We start from the raw sequence: 21,223 nt of genomic DNA, 5'->3' as shown, positions 1-21,223 counted from the left end.
AAATGGGACAAACACCAAATTGAGACTCTGCATGCAGAATACTGCAAAAATATCCTGTGCCCAACGTAAAATACCCAATAATGCATGCAGAGCAGAATTAGGCCGATACCTGCTAATTATAAAAATCCAGAAAAGAGCTGTTAAATTCTACAACCACCTAAAAGGAAGCGATTCTCAAACCTTCTATAACAAAGCCATCACCTACAGACAGATGAACCTGGAGAAGAGCCCCCTAAGCAAGCTGGTCCTGGGGATCTAATCACAAACACAAACAGACCCCACAGAGCCCCAGGACAGCAACACAATTAGACCCAACCAAATCATGTGAAAACAAAAAGATAATTACTTAACACATTGGAAAGAATTAACAAAAAAAACTGAGCAAACTAGAATGCTGTTTGTCCCTAAACAGAGAGTACACAGTGGCAGAATACCTGACCACTGTGACTGACCCAAACTTAAGGAAATCTTTGTAATGTAACAGTCAGCCCATTGTCAGAGCTGAATACACATCTATACATTGTCCCGGAAATATGACAATTTGTTTGAAAATACTTGGAATAATAAAAGGGGGAAATTATTAAAACAGGCAATGTCTATACACTAGCGGCTAGAAATGACTGGATAGATATAGAGAAATAATTTGTATGAATTTTACTCTCTTTTGAAAAGTTGTACTGAGCATTCACTGGCAGTAAAAAATACATTTGGTATACAAACTCCTCTGATATATTGATTATTTTGTGTTTAATGTTTATAATGTTTGATTGTGATTCAGAGTCATGAGATCAGCGTTTGTTTTCTTAATTTGATTAGAAATTCAAAATTCAGTGTTGCACTGTATTTTGTTCATAGTTTAGGCCTACATTTTACTGATGATAAAATGAAGATAAACATGACTAGGCATTGCACATGTATGACAGCAAGTACTCTGATCAGGCAGGCAGCAGGTAGTCTAGCGATTAAGAGCGTTTGGCCAGTAACCAAAATGTGTCTGCTAAATTAAGTAAATGTAATGCAAATGCTCCTAAAAAATGTAAAAGTCAGTGCATACTCTCCACCCCCCTCTCTATCTGTCGTTCATGCATGGGTATAATGTTGATAGACACAGCTCACATTAACAGCAGAAAAATGGAAACATAATCTACATAGGTGGCTATATTTAATAATGTATAATGAAGCTTGATGCAGATAGATCTTTATTTCAGAAGAAATATTCCCGAAGAGCTATTTCTGTAAGATGATACCTGCAAGTGTGGGTGCACTGTACCTTACCCTACTTGCTCGATCTCCCACTGCGCGCATGTCATTCCCGCCTATCCACCATAGCGAGGGCGCCCTCTCGCTCTCCTGCTCTCGTTTCGCTCTCTCTCTCATGCTCCGGTTTCCCGGTGAATGATAGCCTATCAACCGAGCGGTTTGCCTATTCCGTACAGAGCAAGAGACCACGCTTAAAAAGAGAGGCGCATCTTCAAATCGCACTACTGGGCTACAGAAACGACAGCCAGAGCACATTGGAACTAGGGGGTAGATTACCAACGGCAACACATTTTTTAAGTTTCACCTGTGGCGGGAGCACATTGAAAGCACAACCTGAGGACTGTTTATTCAACTTGAACGGATTTAGCGAACATAAGTGACTACACTGCCCGGCGGATGATAAGCGTTCGGGACCGGGGTTGTTGTTTTCGCGGGGAGTCAGGTTAACATTACCAGAGCAAGGTGAGTGAGAGTGAAAGTTTCAGAGGGTATTGATGAATTAGCATATCATGTCCACTAGAATATACAACCATGGGTATAAGAAGATGCAGTAATGTATGTCATTGTTAACATAATGGTTAAAGAGCCTTACAGTTTAGGAATTGTTGCATTTTTACAACGTTGGGTCAGTGAGCTTGTTGGTCATTACAATGCGGTGAATCACAGCAGCCTATGACAGTATTGTTGGCTGTCTTGGCTCCGTCCTTTAGTTGTACAGCAGGTGTCTGTATGAAGAGCAGTAGACTATTTTCGGTTGAAATTAAAATATAGTTTGGCATGACAGGTAGCATGCTGGCAGCCGATCTAGAAGCGAGAGAGTGACGATGGACTCTCCAGTTTGAATCGACTCTCGCTGTTGCTCTCGAAGTGGAATGAACTTGCCCATTGATTTTATGTCAGATCTTGCAGGGTTGAAGTCAGTGATGTAGAGGGTAGGCTATACTAGGCACTTTTAAACTCATGTAGCCTAACGATATTTGTAATGTGTTTTATGGTTTACCCACCTACTAGTGTGAATTGAACGGGTTGATTGCTGCACATTCACTATTAGCTGATTTAGATAAAATGTCCATCGGCATGGCTGACTAGCCTGTGATGACGCGTTGATCTGATGGTCCATTTAAGCGTGGTACAGTTTTTTTAGACCAACCTTTACCTGTTTATGCTTATTTCGTTGATTCGAAAGGCATCGGTGTCTTAGTATGTGTCCAGTTGCAGTTGGAACTCCAAAAAAAAATAATAATCAGAAAAATATTACATTTTGTGTTTCCATTTCCATTTTGGCAACCACCAATCAAAATCCAACACTGCAAAATGTTGCTGGCTGTGTTCTGCATTCAGGTTGTCCTCTAATCCAGCGGTGTCCAACCTTTTTTGAACTGTGGTACACCTGAGATAACAATTCTTGCTGCAGACGTAAAATGTCACTATTAATTGATTTAGTCATGATGACATTTACCTAATCTGATCCATGCTTTTAAAAATAGATTAAATAGGGTTCATTTGAACTATTATCTAAGTTTCATAGTTCCTTACTCATGATTATTGATTTGTGTGTACCCCTTTAAGAGAGTCCCGCAAACTGCGCCAGAGAGAAACGAAATGTAGTTCTGGTAAAATAGGTCTTAGTTTTGAAAGGTTTGAGATAGAGACTAGCGGTTTTCTGCATTGTAAAAGCCACGCTCCGTTTGTTTCTATGGCATATGCTGTGGTACAGCTAAACCTAATCAGACTTGCCTGTGCTAATGATTCTCACAGGCGAAGTAAAATTATACAAATGACTTGGTTGGTGATGCACGCCCCTCAAATCATACAGCCTGAGCACACTGGATTTGAAACAACGACACATATGTATCCATGTGCCTGCTATTCAATGTACTATCTGAGCAACACTGGTGCTCTCAATCAAAATTCCATCTGCATTCCACAGGTCATGCTTATAAACACAGCAAAAAAAGAAATGTCTTCTCACTGTCAACTGAGTTTATTTTCAGCATACTTAACATGTGTAAATATTTGTATGAACATAACAAGATTCAACAACTGAGACATAAACTGAACAAGTTACACAAACATGTAACTAACAGAAATGAAATAATGTGTCTCTGAGCAAAGGGGGGGGGGGGTTAAAATCAAAAGTAACAGTCTGTATCTGGTGTGGCCACCAGCTGCATTAAGTACTGCAGTGCATCTCCTCCTCGTGGACTGTACCAGATTTGCCTGTTCTTGCTGTGGGATGTTACCCCACTCTTCCCCCAAGGCACCTGCAAGTTCCCGGACATTTCTGAGGGGAATGGCCCTAGCCCTCACCCTCCGATCCAACAGGTCCCAGACGTGCTCAATGGGATTCAGATCCGGGCTCTTCGCTGGCCATGGCAGAACACTGACATTCCTGACTTGCAGGAAATCACGCACAGATCGAGCAGTATGGCTGGTGGCATTGTCATGCTGGCGGGTGATGTTTGGATGAGCCTACAGGAAGGGTACCACATGAGGGAGGAGGATGTCTTCCCTGTTATGCACAGCGTTGAGATTGCCTGCAATGACAACAAGCTCAGTCCGATGATGCTGTGACACACCGCCCCAGACCATGACGGCCTCTCCACCTCCAAATCGATCCCGCTCCAGAGTACAGGCCTCGGTGTAACGCTCATTCCTTCGACGATAAACACGAATCCGACCATCACCCCTGATGAGACCAAACCGCGACTCGTCAGTGAAGAGCACTTTTTGCCAGTTCTGTCTGGTCCAGCGACGGTGGGTTTGTGCCCACAGGTGACGTTGTTGCCAGTAATGTCTTGTGAGAACCTGCCTTACAACAGGCCTACAAGCCCTCAGTCCAGCCTCTCTCAGCCTATTCTGGACAGTCTGAGCACTGATGGAGGGATTGTGCTTTCCTGGTGTAACTCGGGCAGTTGTTGTTGCCATCCTGTACCTGTCCCACAGGTGTGATGTTTGGATGTACCGATCCTGTGCAGGTGTTGTTACACGTGGTCTGCCACTGCGAGGACGTTCAGCTGTCCGTCCTGTCGCCCTGTAGTGCTGTCTTAGACTTCTCACAGTACGGACATTGCAATTTATTGCCCTGGCCACATCTGCAGTCCTCATGCCTCCTTGCAGCATGCCTAAGGCACGTTCACACAGATGAGCAGGGACCCTGGGCATCTTTCTTTTGGTGTTTTTCAGAGTCAGTAGAAAGGCCTCTTTAGTGTCCTATGTTTTCATAATTGTGACCTTAATTGCCTACTGTCTGTAAGCTGTTAGTGTCTTAACGACCGTTCCACAGGTGCATGTTCATTAATTGTTTATGGTTCATTGAACAATCATGGGAAACAGTGTTTAAACCCTTTACAATGAAGATCTGTCAAGTTATTTGGATTTTTGCGAATTATCGTTGAAAGACAGGGTCCTGAAAAAGGGACGTTTAATTTTTTGCTGAGTTTATATGAATGTTCAAAAAAAGGATCACAATTAGTAAAAGTTTCACGGTACACCGTTTCAGTTTCTCACGGCACACCGGTTGAAAACCACTACTCTAACTGGTAATGTAATACACATTTCCAGTTTCCATGAGGTTTTTGAGTTGTCTTAGTTTCAACAGCGCCAGGGGCGGTCGCCAAAACGAATCAGTTGGAGAGGCATTTGATAGATCCATAGGGGTCATCCATAGGGGTCATATGTTTTTCACTGGACCTACTATGTGTGCACACTAGAACCACTGGGACTAAACTGCAACATTCTAACAGTGTAATTCATACATTTCATATATGATATATCATAAATAATTTGATTGTGTTCATGAAGGTCTTAGGTAATAGTATAATGAACAAAAATATAAACGCATCAAATCAAATGTATTTATAAAGACATTCTTACATCAGCTGATATCTCAAAGTGCTGTACAGAAACCCAGCCTAAAACCCCAAACAGCAAGCAATGCAGGTGTAGAAGTAGGATGGCTAGGAAAAACTAGAAAAACCAAGAAAGGCAATAAACATTAAGAAACCTAGAGAGGAACCAGGCTATGAGAGGGGGACAGTCCTCTTCTGGCTGTGCCGGGTGGAGATTATAACAGAACATGGCCAATATGTTCAAATGTTCATAGAGAGAGAGAGAAAGAAAGAGAGAATTAGAGAGAGCATACTTAAATTCTCACAGGACACCGGATAAGACAGGAGAAATACTCCAGATATAACAGACTGACCCTAGCCCCCCGACACATAAACTACTGCAGCATAAATATTTGAGGCTGAGACAGGAGGGGTCGGGAGACTGTGGGCCCATCCGACGATACCCCCAGACAGGGCCAAACAGGCAGGACATAACCCCACCCACTTTGCCAAAGCACAGTCCCCACACCACTAGAGGGATATATTCACCCACCAACTTACCATCCTGAGACAAGGCCGAGTATAGCCCACAAAGATCTCCGCCATGGCACAATCAAAGGGGGTGCACCAACCCAGACAGGAAGATCACGTCAGTGACTCAACCCACTCAAGTGACACACCCCTCCTAGGGACGGCATGGAAGAGCACCAGTAAGCCAATGACTCAGCCCCTGTAATAGGGTTAAAGGGCAGAGAATCCCAGTGGAGAGAGGGGAACCAGCCAGGCAGAGACAGCAAGGGTGGTTCGTTGCTCCATTGCCTTTCCGTTTCACCTTCACACTCCTGGGCCAGACTACACTCAATCATAGGACCTACTGAAGAGATGAGTCTTCAAAAAAGACTTAAAAGGTTGAGACCGAGTATGCGTCTCTCACATGGGTAGCAGACCATTCCATAAAAATGGAGCTCTATAAGAGAAAGCAAAGCCTCCAGCTGTTTGCTTAGAAATTCTAGGGACAGTTAGGAGGCCTGCGTCTTGTGACCGTAGCGTATGTGTAGGTTTGTACGGCAGGACCAAATCGAAAGATAGGTAGGAGCAAGCCCATGTAATGCTTTGTAGGTTAGCAGTAAAACCTTGAAATCAGCCCTTGCCTTAACAGGAAGCCAGTTTAGAGAGGCTAGCACTGGAGTAATATGATCACATTTTTTGGTTCTAGTCAGGATTCTAGCAGCCATGTTTAGCACTAACTGAAGTTTATTTAGTGCTTTATCTGGGTAGCCGGAAAGTAGAGAATTGCAGTAGTCTAACTTAGAAGTGACAAAAGCATTGAATAATTTTTCTGCGTCATTTTTGGACAGAAAGTTTCTCATTTTTGCAATGTTACGTAGATGGAAAAAAGCTATTCCTTGAAATGGTCTTGATATGTTCTTCAAAAGAGAGATCAGGGTCCAGAGTAACGCCGAGGTCCTTCACAGTTTCATTTGAGACGACTGTACAACCATCAAGATTAATTATTAGATTCAGCAGAAGATCTCTTTGTTTCTCGGGACCTAGAACAAGCATCTCTGTTTTGTCCGAGTTTAAAAGTAGAACGTTTGCAACCATCCACTTCCTTATGTCTGAAACACATGCTTCCAGCGAGGGCAATTTTGGGGCTTCACCATATTTCATTGAATACATGCTGTGTGTCATCCGCATAGCAGTGAAAGTTAACATTATGTTTCCGAATGACATCACCAAGAGGTAACATATATAGTGAAAACAATAGTTGTCCTAAAACGGAACCTTGTGGAACACCGACATGTACAGTTGATTTGTCAGAGGACAAACCATCCACAGAGACAAACTGATATCTTTCTAACAGATAAGATCTAAACCAATCCAGAACTTGTCCGTGTAGACCAATTTGGGTTTCCAATCCCTCCAAAAGAGTGTGGTGATCGATGGTATCAAAATCAGGACTAAGGTCTAGGAGCACGAGGACAGATGCAGAGCCTCGGTCTGACACCATTAAAAGGTAATTTACCACCTTCACAAGTGCAGTCTCAGTGCTATGATGGGGTCTAAAACCAGACTGAAGCGTTTCCTATACATTGTTTGTCTTCAGGAAAGCAGTGAGTTGGTACGCAACAGCTTTTTCAAAATTTTGGAGAGGAATGGAAGATTCAATATAGGCCGATAGTTTTTTATATTTTCTGCGTCAAGGTTTGGCTTTATCAAGAAAGGCTTTATTACTGCCACTTTATTATTACTGGATAGAGAGCCGTTTATTATATTCAACATAGGAGGGCCAAGCACAGAAAGCACTTGAGTGTCTCCCTTGATCCTAGGTCCTGGCAGAGTTGTGCAGACTCGGGACAGCTGAGCTTTGGAGGAAAACGCAGATTTAAAGAGAAGTCCGTAATTTGCTTTCTAATGATCATGATCTTTTCCTCAAAGAAGTTAATGAATTTATCACTGCTTTTTAGTTAGCTTTGCGACAGTATCAAAAATACATTTTGGATTGTTCTTATTTTCCTCAATTAAGTTGGAAAAATAGGATGATCGAGCAGCAGTGAGGGCTCTTCGATACTGCACGGTACTCTCTTTCCAAGCTAGTCGGAAGACTTCCAGTTTGGTGTGGCGCCATTTCCGTTCCAGTTTTCTGGAAGCTTGCTTCAGGGCTCGGGTATTTTCTGTGTACCAGGGAGCTAGATTCTTATGACAAATGTTTTTTGTTTTTAGGGGTTCGACTGCATCTAGGGTATTGCGCAAGGTTAAATTGAGTCCCTCAGTTTGGTGGTTAACAGATTTTTGTTCTCTGACATCCTTGGGTAGGCGGAGGGAGTCTGGAAGGGAATCTAGGAATCTTTGGGTTGTCTGAGAATTTATAGCACGACTTTTGATGATCCATGGTTGGGGTCTGAGCAGATTATTTGTGATTGCAAACGTAATAAAATGGTGGTCCACAGTCCAGGATTATGCGGAAAAACATTAAGATCCACAACATTTATTCCACGGACAAAACTAGGTCCAGAGTATGACTGTGGCAGTGAGTAGAACCAGAGACATGTTGGACTAAACCCACTATGTCGATGATGGCTCCGAAAGCCTTTTGGAGTGGGTCTGTAGACTTTTCCATGTGAATATTAAAGTCACCAAAAATTAGAACATTATCTGCCATGACTACAAGGTCCGATAGAAATTCAGGGAACTCAGTGAGGAACGCTGTATATGGCCCAGGAGGCCTGTAAACGGTAGTTATAAAAAGTGATTGAGTAGGCTGCATAGATTTCATGACTAGAAGCTCAAAAGACAAAAACGTCGTTCTTTTTGTAAATTGAAATTTGCTATCATAAATTTTAGTAACACCTCCGCCTTTGCGGGATGAGTGGGGGATATGGTCACTAGTGTAACCAGGAGGTGAGGCCTCATTTAACACAGTAAATTCATCAGGCTTAAGCCATGTTTCAGTCAGGCCAATCACATCAAGATTATGATCAGTGATTAGTTCATTGACTATAACTGCCTTGGAAGTGAGGGATCTAACATTACGTATCCCTATTTTGAGATGTGAGGTATCACAATCTCTTTCAATCATGGCAGGAATGGAGGAGGTCTTTATTCCAGTGAGATTACTAAGGTGAACACCGCCATGTTTAGTTTTGCCCAACCTAGGTCGGGGCACAGACACGGTCTCAATGGGGATAGCTGAGCTGACTACACTTACTGTGCTAGTGGCAGACTCCACTAAGCTGGCAGGCTGGCTAACAGCCTGCTGCCTGGCCTGCACCCTAACTCATTGTGGAGCTAGGGGAGTTAGAGCCCTGTCTGCGTTCGTAGATAAGATGAGAGCACCCCTCCAGCTAGAATGTCCGTCACTCTTCAACAGGCCAGGCTTGGTCCTGTTTGTGTGTGAGTCCCAGAAAGAGGGACAATTATCTACAAGTTATATATTTTGGGAGGGGCAGAAAACAGTTTTCAACCAGTGATTGAGTTGTGAGACTCTGCTGTAGAGCTCAGCACTCCCCCTAACTGGGAGGGGGCCAGAGACAATTACTCGATGCCGACACATCTTTCTAGCTGATTTACACGCTGAAGCTATGTTGTGCTTGGTGACCTCTGACTGTTTCATCCTAACATCGTTGGTGCCGACGTGGATAACAATATCCCTATATTCTCTACACTCGCCAGTTTTAGCTTTAGCCAGCACCATCTTCAGATTAGCCTTAACATCGGTAGCCCTGCCCCCTGGAAACAGTGTATGATCGCGAGATGATTCGTTTTAAATCTAATACTGCGGGTAATGGAGTTGTCAATGACTAGGGTTTTCAATTTGTCAGAGCTTTAAGTGGTCTTTTATTGCCCCAGCACAAGGTGCACCTGAGTAATGAGCATGCTGTTTAATCAGCTTCTTGATATGCCAGGTGGATGGATTATCTTGGCAAATGAGAAATACTCACCAACAGGGAAGTAAACACATTTGTGCACAACATTTGAGAGAAATACGTGTTTTGTGCTTATGGACATTTTCTGGGATAATTTCAGCTCATGAAACAATGTGACCCACAATTTACATGTTGCAGAATAGGAAAAATATATTTTTCAAATATCACAAAAGCATTTTCATTAGTTTGTGTTAACTGTAAATAATTCAAGTGTTCAATCAATTGCATTAGTGGAGTGCCTTTGTTATAACTATGAAACAGACAACATATCTGTTGGAATGCAGTAACAGCTTCTTTTCATAACAAAATAAAAAAAATACCCCAACCACCAAGACGCACGGTCTGCAAGATGTGCGGTCAAAGGATGAAAACATCTGTGGCCTGTAGTGTGCTCGATAAATAGTGAAAATCAGCACAACAGCATCTTCAAATATCTGGAGAAAGAGGGGAGCAGGCCCTACTGCCGGGAGGAGGTGCAACAGGGGAAAACCATTAAAGAAATGTGACTCACCACTTGGATTCGGTCTTATGTAGCAAAACTTGAAATATATATATATATATATATATATATATTTCATTACGTTGGATAAAAGTAGAGACTCAGAGCTACAAAATGGAATATCATACACAGCATTTTTGAGGAACAATGGGAAAGTTTTTCTACTTTGAAATACACTTGTAAACTCACTTTTGAGAAAAGGGCCTTTGAATGTTTCGGTACCTGCTAGAGAGCTCTCCTTTGTCTACACCATTCAGCATTGTTCACACTGTTGAGCCAGCCCCACCCATGTCTTTAAGGATTCACATGTGATGTCATGTGCTAAACAGTGAGTAGTGTAGTAAAGTTTAAGACTAAAAGTGGTAGTAGCCTACAATAACAAAAAAATCCAGGTAAACATAATTTTTTATGAATATTAGATGGCGTTTAGCCAGAGACACTTGTCTAAATTGATGGGTCATGTGAAGTAAATGCTTCCAACCCCAGCCACATACATCCATTGGTGGAAAAAGTACTAGATTGTCATACTTGAGTAAAAGTATAAATCATTTCAAATTCCTTATATTAAGCAAACAAGACGGCACAATTGTGTTATTTTTATTGACGGAGAGCCAGGGGCACACTCCAACACTCAGATATGTGTTTAGTGAGTCTGCCAGATCAGAGGCAGTAGGGATGACCAGGGATGTTCTCTTGATAAGTAAGTGAATTGGACATTTGGACAAAATGTAACGAGTACTTTTGGGTGTCATTGAAAATGTATGGAGTTAAAAAGTACATTATTTTTGTTACAAATGTAGTGAATTAAAAGTTGCCTAAAATAAAAATAGTAATGTACAGATACGACAGAAAACTACTTAAGTATTTTTACCACTGCCCAAATGCCTTCAAACCAGTACATTAGCATACTTTATATACACTGTTACACATGCACTTATCACAAAGTATTCCATACATAAGTTAAGGCCATGCAACCTGAGTTTTTTGTTGTTGCACATGTACAGTACATAAACAGATCATGGGACACTTGATACAGTCACATGATATTGTTGTGCCATGTCACATAATCATGTTACGAACACACATCAATATTCGTTTTATGTATCAATATTTTGCTAAGTCTGGCTAAGTGGATGGCCTCAACAGAAGGTGTAAAGGGTACAGCCAAATGGTTACTTGCATAGTAGCAATATCAGAAAGTGTCAATATAAATTAAATATACAGTATGTACAAGAACAATATCAATAATGATATCAGTGATATACGATGTGGTTATATAATCCTTGGGGCGGCAGGGTAGCCTAGTGGTTAGAGCGGTGGACTAGTAACCGGAAGGTTGCAAGTTCAAACCCCCGAGCTGACAAGGTACAAATCTGTCGTTCTGCCCCTGAACAGGCAGTTAACGCACTGTTCCTAGGCCGTCATTGAAAATAAGAATTTGTTCTTAACTGACTTGCCTAGTTAAATAAAGGTTAAATAAAAAATATTTAAAAAAAATGCATACAATCAGGGGTAAAGTGGCTGAGCAGCAGGATAAACAATAATAGTAGCAGCAACATAAACAATAATAGTAGCAGCAACATATGGCGTGTGTGTTAGGAGAGTCATGTGAATAGAGGCACTGCAGACAGTGCTGATGACTGGTCCGTCCAAACCACTCATGAACAAGGGAATCTATATTCAGAGAGCCTGTTTCTGTCCTACCCTTGATTTTGGTGCAGGGCATGTGATGTCTATAGCTTCTTAGTCGCAAAATTCCTGATCTTGTCAAAAAGATAGTTTGTCCAGCTGTGTCCAGTCCAGTTGGTGCTTTTACAGGCAGACCATCTATGGGAGGAAGGATGTCAGCGTTGCGCAGCTGCTGAAACCTGGTCCTGGCAGTCCAAATACCAGCCTCCAGAGCATCGAAGCTGTAAAACAGGGAATAACTACAAAAAAATTCAGAAGACGTTACAACCCTGCACAACATCAATTCACCTCCCAAGATTAGATAAGAAAAACCTCATACACTGGAAATGGTTTTTTACCTGAAGTGCTGGTTGGTACTGCTTGATCTGTAGCAGCGTCCTGAAGTACGGAGTCAGGGGTTGTTGCCAGCCATAGCTTTCCACCAGCACCATACCATCCTCCAGTCCAACCAGCTGTGGGATGTTGACCACTGTCACAGTGCTGTCCTTCACAACACCAGCAATCTCAGACAAAGTGTTCACTCTGGTCTTTCTGAAGTGCTGCTTGATGAGGCCGAAGCACCAGTCGGGGGGCAAACTTGGTGTGGCCTGTGATCAAGAAGTGAAGGTCCAGATTGTGGTGGAGCTTAAGCATGGTCCACCAGGCACAATACCAGAGCACAAATATGTTGTTGTTCGGGCCACTGCAGTTTTCACAATTCAGGTCCACATGTGTTTTCCCAACTCCGTAGTTGGTGAAGAAATGGTGCATGTAGTTGATGACTGCGCTGCTGCCTTTGCTTGCTATCTCTCTTTTTGATGACTGTATGACTGGTGGTTTAGAGTCAGGCATGTTCTACTGATTAATGCTGAAAGACAAATTCCAGATACAAATATTTTAGCATTATTATACAATAGATGCGAAATGCCATTCTGAGAACATCACTACACACAGTTCATACAGGTAATGTTAGGTACTGTAGCTAGCCAACCATCCAATGTCAGCTGGCTAGCAAACAGCAAGCTTTAACTAGCAATACAAACCGATTGTCATAGCTAGCTAAAGTTAACCAATTGGTTCAATGTTAGCTAGCTAACATTAGGCTGTAAGTATCCATGCGAAATGGCGTTCTGAGAAAACATCACTAACGTTACACACACGTCATACACATAAGTTAATGTTAGCTAGCAAGCAAGCCAGCCACCTAACCTCAGCTAACTTTAACTACAGTAACGTAAACTCACCCCATTCCGTACAAATGTGCGTAACTGCGACATTCAAATGAGGCTACAAAGAAAAGTAATGGGACTGTAGCGACTGTGTTGACTTCAAAATCAAGGGTGTGAACTAGGTTTCTATTCAAGCATTGATCGACATGGTAATGGCTATATAGTATTGAAGAAAAGTTGAAAAAACGGACCCTCCATTATATCGGGACATGTCATGTCGTAACATACAGCACGCATAAAGCAACTATTTCTGTCTTACAATCTCTCTCCACCAGGTGTAGCACTTCTCTCATCGTTTAAAAACAAGAAATGGACAGTGACGGGGGTAAGGGAGGGAAACCTAGTCATTTCTCCACACAACATCTCTCCTTCTCACTATCACGCATTAGTTTCGCTTGCCCACCCGCCATTTAAAAAAAGACCCGATGGGGCTCATTGCCTGCTTGAATTATGCAGAAACGGGCAGTGTTAAGGTAATGTAATTGATTTTGTTGGAAAAGGGAGGACTTGTGCTTTACAATGGTATTGACATTACAGTTGATCTGGAAGTATTACGTTTTTGGGGCGCTAAAATAAGAGCAATTGTACGGACCAAGGCGATGTACGAGTTTACGTGAGTTTATGTTAGCTTAACAGAAAGCTTTAGCTTGAGATCTTTTGTTTAGACAGGTCACGTTAACGTTAGCTAGCTACAAAATGAACTATAATCCCAATCAATAGAGTAACGTTACTAGCAATACAAACCAATTGTCAGAACAAGCTAAATTAACCAGTAGACCATGTATCTGATGCTGTTTGGTCAAAAAGAGTATGGCATATCAGATACATATATTAAGACCGAGGGGTGCTGTTTCGCACACTCTGATGCAGAGAGGAAGAGGGCTCACTCTCGCCAAAATCTGTCCAGTATAAACCCAATGTGTTTCTATGGGCATAATATGCAGACCTAAGCTTGTCGCCTGCCTTTCTTCTTTTGGGACAATGACACGCATTGTTAGGGTGGAGACATGAGCATCTCGTTATTATATACAGATCTCTGGTTGCGTGTGTTGGTGCATTCCTGATTTCTGATTGTCTTAACTAGAGGTCGACCGATTATGATTTTTCAACGCCGATACCGATACCGATTATTGGAGGACCAAAAAAAGCCGATACCGATTAATCGGCCGGTCTTTTAAATGTATTTGTAATAATGACAAATGCAACAATACTGAATGAACACTTATTTTAACTTAATATAATACACCAATAAAATCAATTTAGCCTCAAATATGAAACATGTTCAATTTGGTTTAAATAATGCAAAAACAAAGTGTTGGAGAAGAAAGTAAAAGTGCAATATGTGCCATGTAAAAAAATAACGTTTAAGTTCCTTGCTCAGAACATGAGAACATATGAAAGCTGGTGGTTCCTTTTAACATGAGTCTTCAATATTCCCAGGTAAGAAGTTTTAGGTTGTAGTTTTTATAGGAATTATAGGACTATTTCTCTCTATTCCATTTGTATTTCATGAACCTTTGACTATTGGGTGTTCTTATTAGAGGTCGACTGATTATGATTTTTCAGTGCCAATACTGATACCGATTATTGGAGGACCAAAAAAGCTGATACTGATTAATTGGCCGATAATTTTTAAAAAATTTGTAATAATGACAATTGCAACACTACTGAATGAACACTTATTTTAACTTAATATAATACACCAATAAAATCAATTTAGCCTCAAATAAATAATGAAACATGTTCAATTTGGTTTAAATAATGCAAAAACAAAGTGTTGCAGAAGAAAGTAAAAGTGCAATATGTGCCATGTAAAAAAACTAACGTTTAAGTTCCTTGCTCAGAACATGAGAACATATGAAAGCTGGTGGTTCCTTTTAACACGAGTCTTTAATATTCCCAGGTAAGAAGTTTTAGGTTGTAGTTATTATAGGAATTATAGGACTATTTCTCTCTATACCATTTGTATTTCATATACCTTTGACTATTGGATGTTCTTATAGGCACTTTAGTATTGACAGTGTAACAGTATAGCTTCCGTCCCTCTCCTCGCTCCTTCCTGGGCTCGAACCAGGAACACATCGACAACAGCCACCCTCGAAGCAGCGTTACCCATGCAGAGAAAGGGGAACAACTACTCCAAGTCTCAGAGCGAGTGACATCACCGATTGAAATGCTATTAGTGCGCACCCCACTAACTAGCTAGCCATTTCACATCGGTTACACCAGCCTAATATCGGGAGTTGATAGGCTTGAAGTCATAAACAGCGCAATGCTTGAAGCATTGAGAAGAGCTGCTGGCAAACACACGAAAGTGCTGTTTGAATGAATGCTTACGAGCCTGCTGGCGCCTACCATCGCTCATTCAGACTGCTCTATCAAATCATAGACTTAATTATAACATAATAACACACAGAAATACGAGCCTTTGGTCATTAAAATGGTTGAATCCGGAAATTATTATTTTGAAAACAAAACATTTATTCTTTCAGTGAAATACGTAACCGTTATGTATTTTATCTAACGGATGGCATCCCTAAGTCTAACTATTGCTGTTACATTGTACAACCTTCAATGTTATGTCATAATTATGTACAATTCTGGCAAATTAATTACGGCCTTTGTTAGGAATTAATGGACTTCACACAGTTCGCAACGAGCCAGGCGGCCCAAAATGCTGCATATACTTGCACGGAACGCAAGAGAAGTGACACAATTGCCCTAGTTATACGAAATTAATGTTAGCAGGCAATATTAACTAAATATGCAGGTTTAAAAATATATACTTGTGTATTGATTTTAAAGAAAGGCATTAATGTTTATGGTTAGGTACATTGGTGCAATGACAGTGCTTTTTTCGCAAATCATCACCTGTTTGTCGAAGTAGGCTGTGATTCAATGAGAAATTAACAGGCACCACATCGATTGTATGCAACACAGGACACGCTAGATAAACTAGTAATATCATCAACCATGTGTAGTTAACTTGTGATTATGTTAAGGTTAATTGTTTTTTATAAGAGAAGTTTAATGCTAGCTAGCAACTTACCTTGGCTTCTTGCTGCCCTCGCATAACAGGTAGTCAGGTGGATAGAGCGTTGGACTAGTAACAAGGCAGTTAACCCACCATTCCTAGGCCGTCATTGAAAATAAGAATGCGTTCTTAACTGACTTGCCTACGTAAATAAAGGTGTAACATTTTTGGGGGACAAATCGTTGTCCAAAAATACAGATTACCGATTGTTATGAAAACTTGAAATCGGCCCAAATTAATCGGCCATTCCGATTAATCGGTCGACCTCTAGTCTTAACTTACCATGTCCAGCATTAATAAGCTGAGCTTCTCAGACATTTTAAATTCACCTCACACATTGTAAACAAAGTCAGTTTAAAATGTATTAATTTTTTTACATCCATTGCAAATTATAGTTCCTCAGTATTTGAAAGATCTTTCCAACACTCCCGGCCTCGATAATCACCAAGCCTCAGTGTGAAAGAGCAAAATATCATGATCTGATGATCCCATATATCCAGTGGAAACATCATAAAAAACAGCTATCTGTTCCGAACTCACTGGTGCGGGGAAACTCTGAGGACCCGGAATAAGCTAGTTGATACAATGTGGCAAGTTCGCTAGAGACAGCTTCGGGCTGGATCCAGTCAATGATTTGATACAAGACAGATAGACAGGGATGTAGACAGGTGCAGTAGAGAGATGAAAGTGATTGAAAGAACCTGCATTTTCATCATTATATTTTCTACATGTTTTTATTTGTTGGCATTAGGCCTACGTATTTTACTTAGTTGACAATGGAACTACTGCTGCATTGGCCTATAGGCTATCTCTGAGTTCTGTGCGCTAATTTCTTTAGCCACCAATGGGGACCACAGTGTATCAGCGTGTCCATATGGCAGAGGGTGGTGCTCTGGCCTTACTTGAAATTTTACTTCAAAAAGTTATGATGAACCACGTGACAATGATTTTGAGAAACAAAAACATTATTATTGAAATGAAACTGTTCTGCGAAAATGCGCATATAAAAATAATAACTTTTCATGCAGATCGGTAGAAATGGTAGAATAAATTGTAAGCTTCCCCAAACTTGAAACTCATGAGCTGCCAATGGTCTTTACTAGGGTTGCACATTTTGGGGAATATTCAGAGGTGGAAACTTTCCGTGGGAATTAATGGGAATATATGGGAATTAACGGAGATATATGCAAATTAATAAAATAATACCATTTAAATTGAGATGTTTTTTTGCATTGGATATATTTACCATATCATATGGAAACATAAACATAAACCTTTTACCTTATCATAAGTAGACATAATTGCAAATGATTAAATTCTTCCAATAGAAATAAAAAAATTATTTTGTTACGAATTGAACTTTAATTAAATGAGTTGACTCTTCACATGGGATGATTTCACTGAACAACAAAAGAAAGGGAATATTGAATGGTCCCCAATGATTCATCGCATCTCCCCAAAACTTTTTCAACATACATCTGTAAAATGATAGTCTAGAAACTAAAGCTTTGGTTGTCTTCCTCTCAGGCTGTCTTCTCCCTGGAACTCCTCAATGTCCACCACGTATTGTAGACTCGTCAACAAAGATGTTAGCATCTTTCAGAGATTTCTGTAAGTCTTTAGCTGACACTAGGAATCTTCTTAACCTCAGTGAACATTCTGAGCTGTGCTCTTGCAGTCATCTTTGCAGGACAGCCACTCCTAGGGAGAGTAGCAACAGTGCTGAACTTTCTCCATTTATAGACAATTTGTCTTACCATCGACTGATGAACATCGAGGCCTTTAGAGATACTTTTGAAACCCTTTTCAGCTTTATTCAAGTCAACAAATCTTATTCTTAGGTCTTCTGAGATCCCTTTTGTTCGAGGCATGGCTCACATCAGGCAATGCTTCCATACCTCTACAGGCTGGTTGACCGAACACATATTTGGGTTAAATATCTATGACCAGTTTCCCTGAACTAGATTAAGCCTAGCCCTGGAATAAAACATAATTTCATTGGAGATCATTTTTTTAAATCCAGGAGTATAGGTAGGGTTGCACATTTTGGGGAATATTCAGAGGTGGTAACTTTGTCGTGGTAATTTCCTGTATTACTAAACATTGAGAGAGCAAACCACAAACAAGTCAGAGTTATTTTATAAAGTCACTCTGTAATTATATACGTGCTTCACCATAGCCCTGTGACTCTCAGATCAATTCAGTGTCTATAAATGAATTCTCTGAGAGTGCTTACAAAACAATTCTTAGTATAATTTATAGCCAAGACACACCCCTCTCAACTCACATGACAAATAACAGATCTTAGGAACATTACACAAATAACATTTTACTTGAAAGAGGAGTATCCCATAGCTAGATAGCATTAGCTATAAATTATCGTTCAGTTTGGTCTCCTAAATGAAGTTCTTATCTCGTTCTTGGTACAACATAGTACCAAACCATTACCTCATCCAATGGCATATATCAATGGTCAATTCTAGATACTCCCATCTCAAATACACCTCCTCCTGGACAGGATCAGAAAAGACAGTGAGCCTCTTAGGTCATATACTAAATCAAGATAAGGGCAACCTCAGAGGGGACATAAAATAGTTACAGACACATTCCCATAAGAAGACAAACCTCCATTCTGTCCTCCTCCCCTTCTGATATTCTTCATAGCATCACATGGTTTAACAGATACATTGACATATGAAGACAAGCCTGACCTCTCCCCTCTCATCTTATTTATCAATGTTACCTAACTCATTCTGATTCTGTTACCACAACTTTCCTTGGGAATTAACGGGAATATATGGGAATTAACAGAAATATATGCAAATTAATATTAATACCATTTAAATGTAGATGTTTTTCATGAGGGTGTGTTTGGTAAAGTTGTCTCTAGATGCTCATTTGGTTCAGTTTTATATTTTCCTAATTAATAGTTAAGGTTAGGATTGGAGGAGGGGAAACTGATCCTAGATCTGTAACTAGGGGAATGTATCCTGGAGCGTACACCTTTAACTGGTAATGACCCGCAAGGGAAACTCACTGTATACAGTGCATTTGGAAAGTATTCAGACCCCTTGACTTTTTCCACATTTTGTTATGTTATGTTACAGCCTTATTCTGAAATGGATTAAATACATTTCCTCATCAATCTACATACATTACCCCATAATGGGGAAAAAACAGGTTTTTAGAAATGTTGGCAAATGTATTACAAATAATAAACAGATACCTTATTTACACAAGTATGCAGAACCTTTGGTTTGAGACTCGAAATTTAGCTCAGGTGCATTGTGTTTCCATTGATCATCCTTGAGATGTTTCTACAACTTGATTGGAGTCCACCTGTGGTAAATTAAATTGCCATATATAAATATAAGGTCCCACATTTTGTTGAGTTACATCCTGGGTTTAAATGGATTAAATTGAGTGGTCGTGTCACTGGCCTACACACAATACCCCATAAGAGGAATTGTGTTTTTAGGACAACTTATATATGATCCCCAATCAGAGACAACGATAGACAGCTGCCTCTGATTGGGAACCACACCAACATAGAAATAAAGAAACTAGAATGCCCACCCTAGTCACACCCTGGCCTAACCAAGATAGAGAATAAAAGCCTCTCTATGGCCAGGGCGTGACAGGGTTAGACATACTGTTATTCCTCTACTGTTCCACTTTGTTTCATCCAAAGCCAATTCTATCACAACAAGATCTCATAGTTTCCCTTAGAAATTCAACATATTATGGATGAACATCTATTTTTGACGCATTAATTCCACATTGTCACAGAGTTAATTCTGTGTGGTTACAGGGTTAGGACAGAAACAACTAAAAGGGGAAGGGTTTGTTAGACAGATAAATCTTGTGCTCTATCTCTAATAATGTTCCTCTTAATAGAACCAGAGACAAAACTGCTCTCAGTGAATTTCAAACGTTTATTCACCAGGAGTGTCATAAGCAAATTGACTAAAATCTGAATGTTACAGAAAGCTCTACATATACTTTCCCACCCAGCACATACTGTAACTCCCACATACGGTATCAGCTGGTAATTTACCATAACTGTCCAGTCCCTCTTCTCACACTGCATAAAGGAGTGATTCGCACATTTGCACAAGGCAAAATGTTTTTTTCTTGTATCCACTCAAAAGTACTTTAAATTCATAAGCTTATACACATGATGTTTCCCACTACATATACGTTACACTTCTAAATACTAATAAACACAGTATGATCAGCAATACATATTACACAATATGGGTACATGAATATACTTAACTGGACAGACTTTACAGAACACATCAGTTCCTTCTATTAAACCCTAGATCTCCTATTGTTTGATTTCCATGTTAAATCATCATATTCAGTTGTAGACCTTCTTGACCTTCCTTCCTTCAGTGACCAAGAAGTTTAATTGCAAAGAACTAGATAAAACACGACAATGGATTAATATAATCATATAGATGGATAATATATTTTTTTAAAACACGTATAAAGTCACAGCTTGAGAAATCATTCCCACACTCCTGATCCCCACTAAACCGGAGGTCTGCTTTAATGCTGAGCTTGAGAAATCTGACCATTCCCACACTCCTGATCCCCACTAAACCGGAGGTCTGCTTTAATGCTGAGCTTGAGAAATCTGACCATTCCCACACTCCTGATCCCCACTAAACCGGAGGTCTGCTTTAATGCTGAGCTTGAGAAATCTGACCATTCCCACACTCCTGATCCCCACTAAACCGGAGGTCTGCTTTAATGCTGAGCTTGAGAAATCTGACCATTCCCACACTCTTGATCCCCACTAAACCGGTGGTCTGCTTTAATGCTGAGCTTGAGAAATCTGACCATTCCCACACATGATCCCCACTAAACCGGTGGTCTGCTTTAATGCTGAGCTTGAGAAATCTGACCATTCCCACACTCCTGATCCCCACTAAACCGGAGGTCTGCTTTAATGCTGAGCTTGGCACAAAGCAGAGTTTCTAAATAAATCTGTCATGCTTTCCCTCAGTCTTCCCAACCAGGGGCGGTACATTCACAGGAGATTTTCCAAAGCCAAAATCTCCTCACTGTACTACACATTCAGGGCCACCATGTTAACACAAGCTGTAGCCTGAATCAGCTTCACCTCATCTTGTGGTAGATGTGCACTTTTTATGCATTTCAGCCTTCACTACATGATAGCCCAGCAAGCCTGACAGAGTGACACCTGCCACTGCTAACACGGCCCATACCACATACTCCATAATCCAACTCAATTTGCCCATAGTTCA

The 21,223-nt window shown here is 40.7% G+C and overlaps 1 protein-coding gene across 1 annotated transcript in view; it reads left to right on the top strand.

Annotated features, from left to right (window-relative positions):
* Positions 1–1,332: 1,332 nt before the first annotated feature.
* The window catches only part of LOC109898896 (zinc finger matrin-type protein 4), a 160,861-nt gene continuing 140,970 nt past the window's right edge, over positions 1,333–21,223 (top strand). The window contains exon 1 of the mRNA XM_031835476.1: positions 1,333–1,722. The gene's annotated coding sequence lies outside the window, so the exon portion shown is untranslated. The remainder of the gene's footprint in view (positions 1,723–21,223) is intronic.

Source organism: Oncorhynchus kisutch, linkage group LG11 (genome assembly GCF_002021735.2).
Source record: "Oncorhynchus kisutch isolate 150728-3 linkage group LG11, Okis_V2, whole genome shotgun sequence".
NCBI classification, from domain to species: domain Eukaryota; kingdom Metazoa; phylum Chordata; class Actinopteri; order Salmoniformes; family Salmonidae; genus Oncorhynchus; species Oncorhynchus kisutch.
The sequence above is the reverse complement of the archived record's forward strand: the minus strand, read 5'-3'. Positions and strand labels throughout refer to the sequence as shown.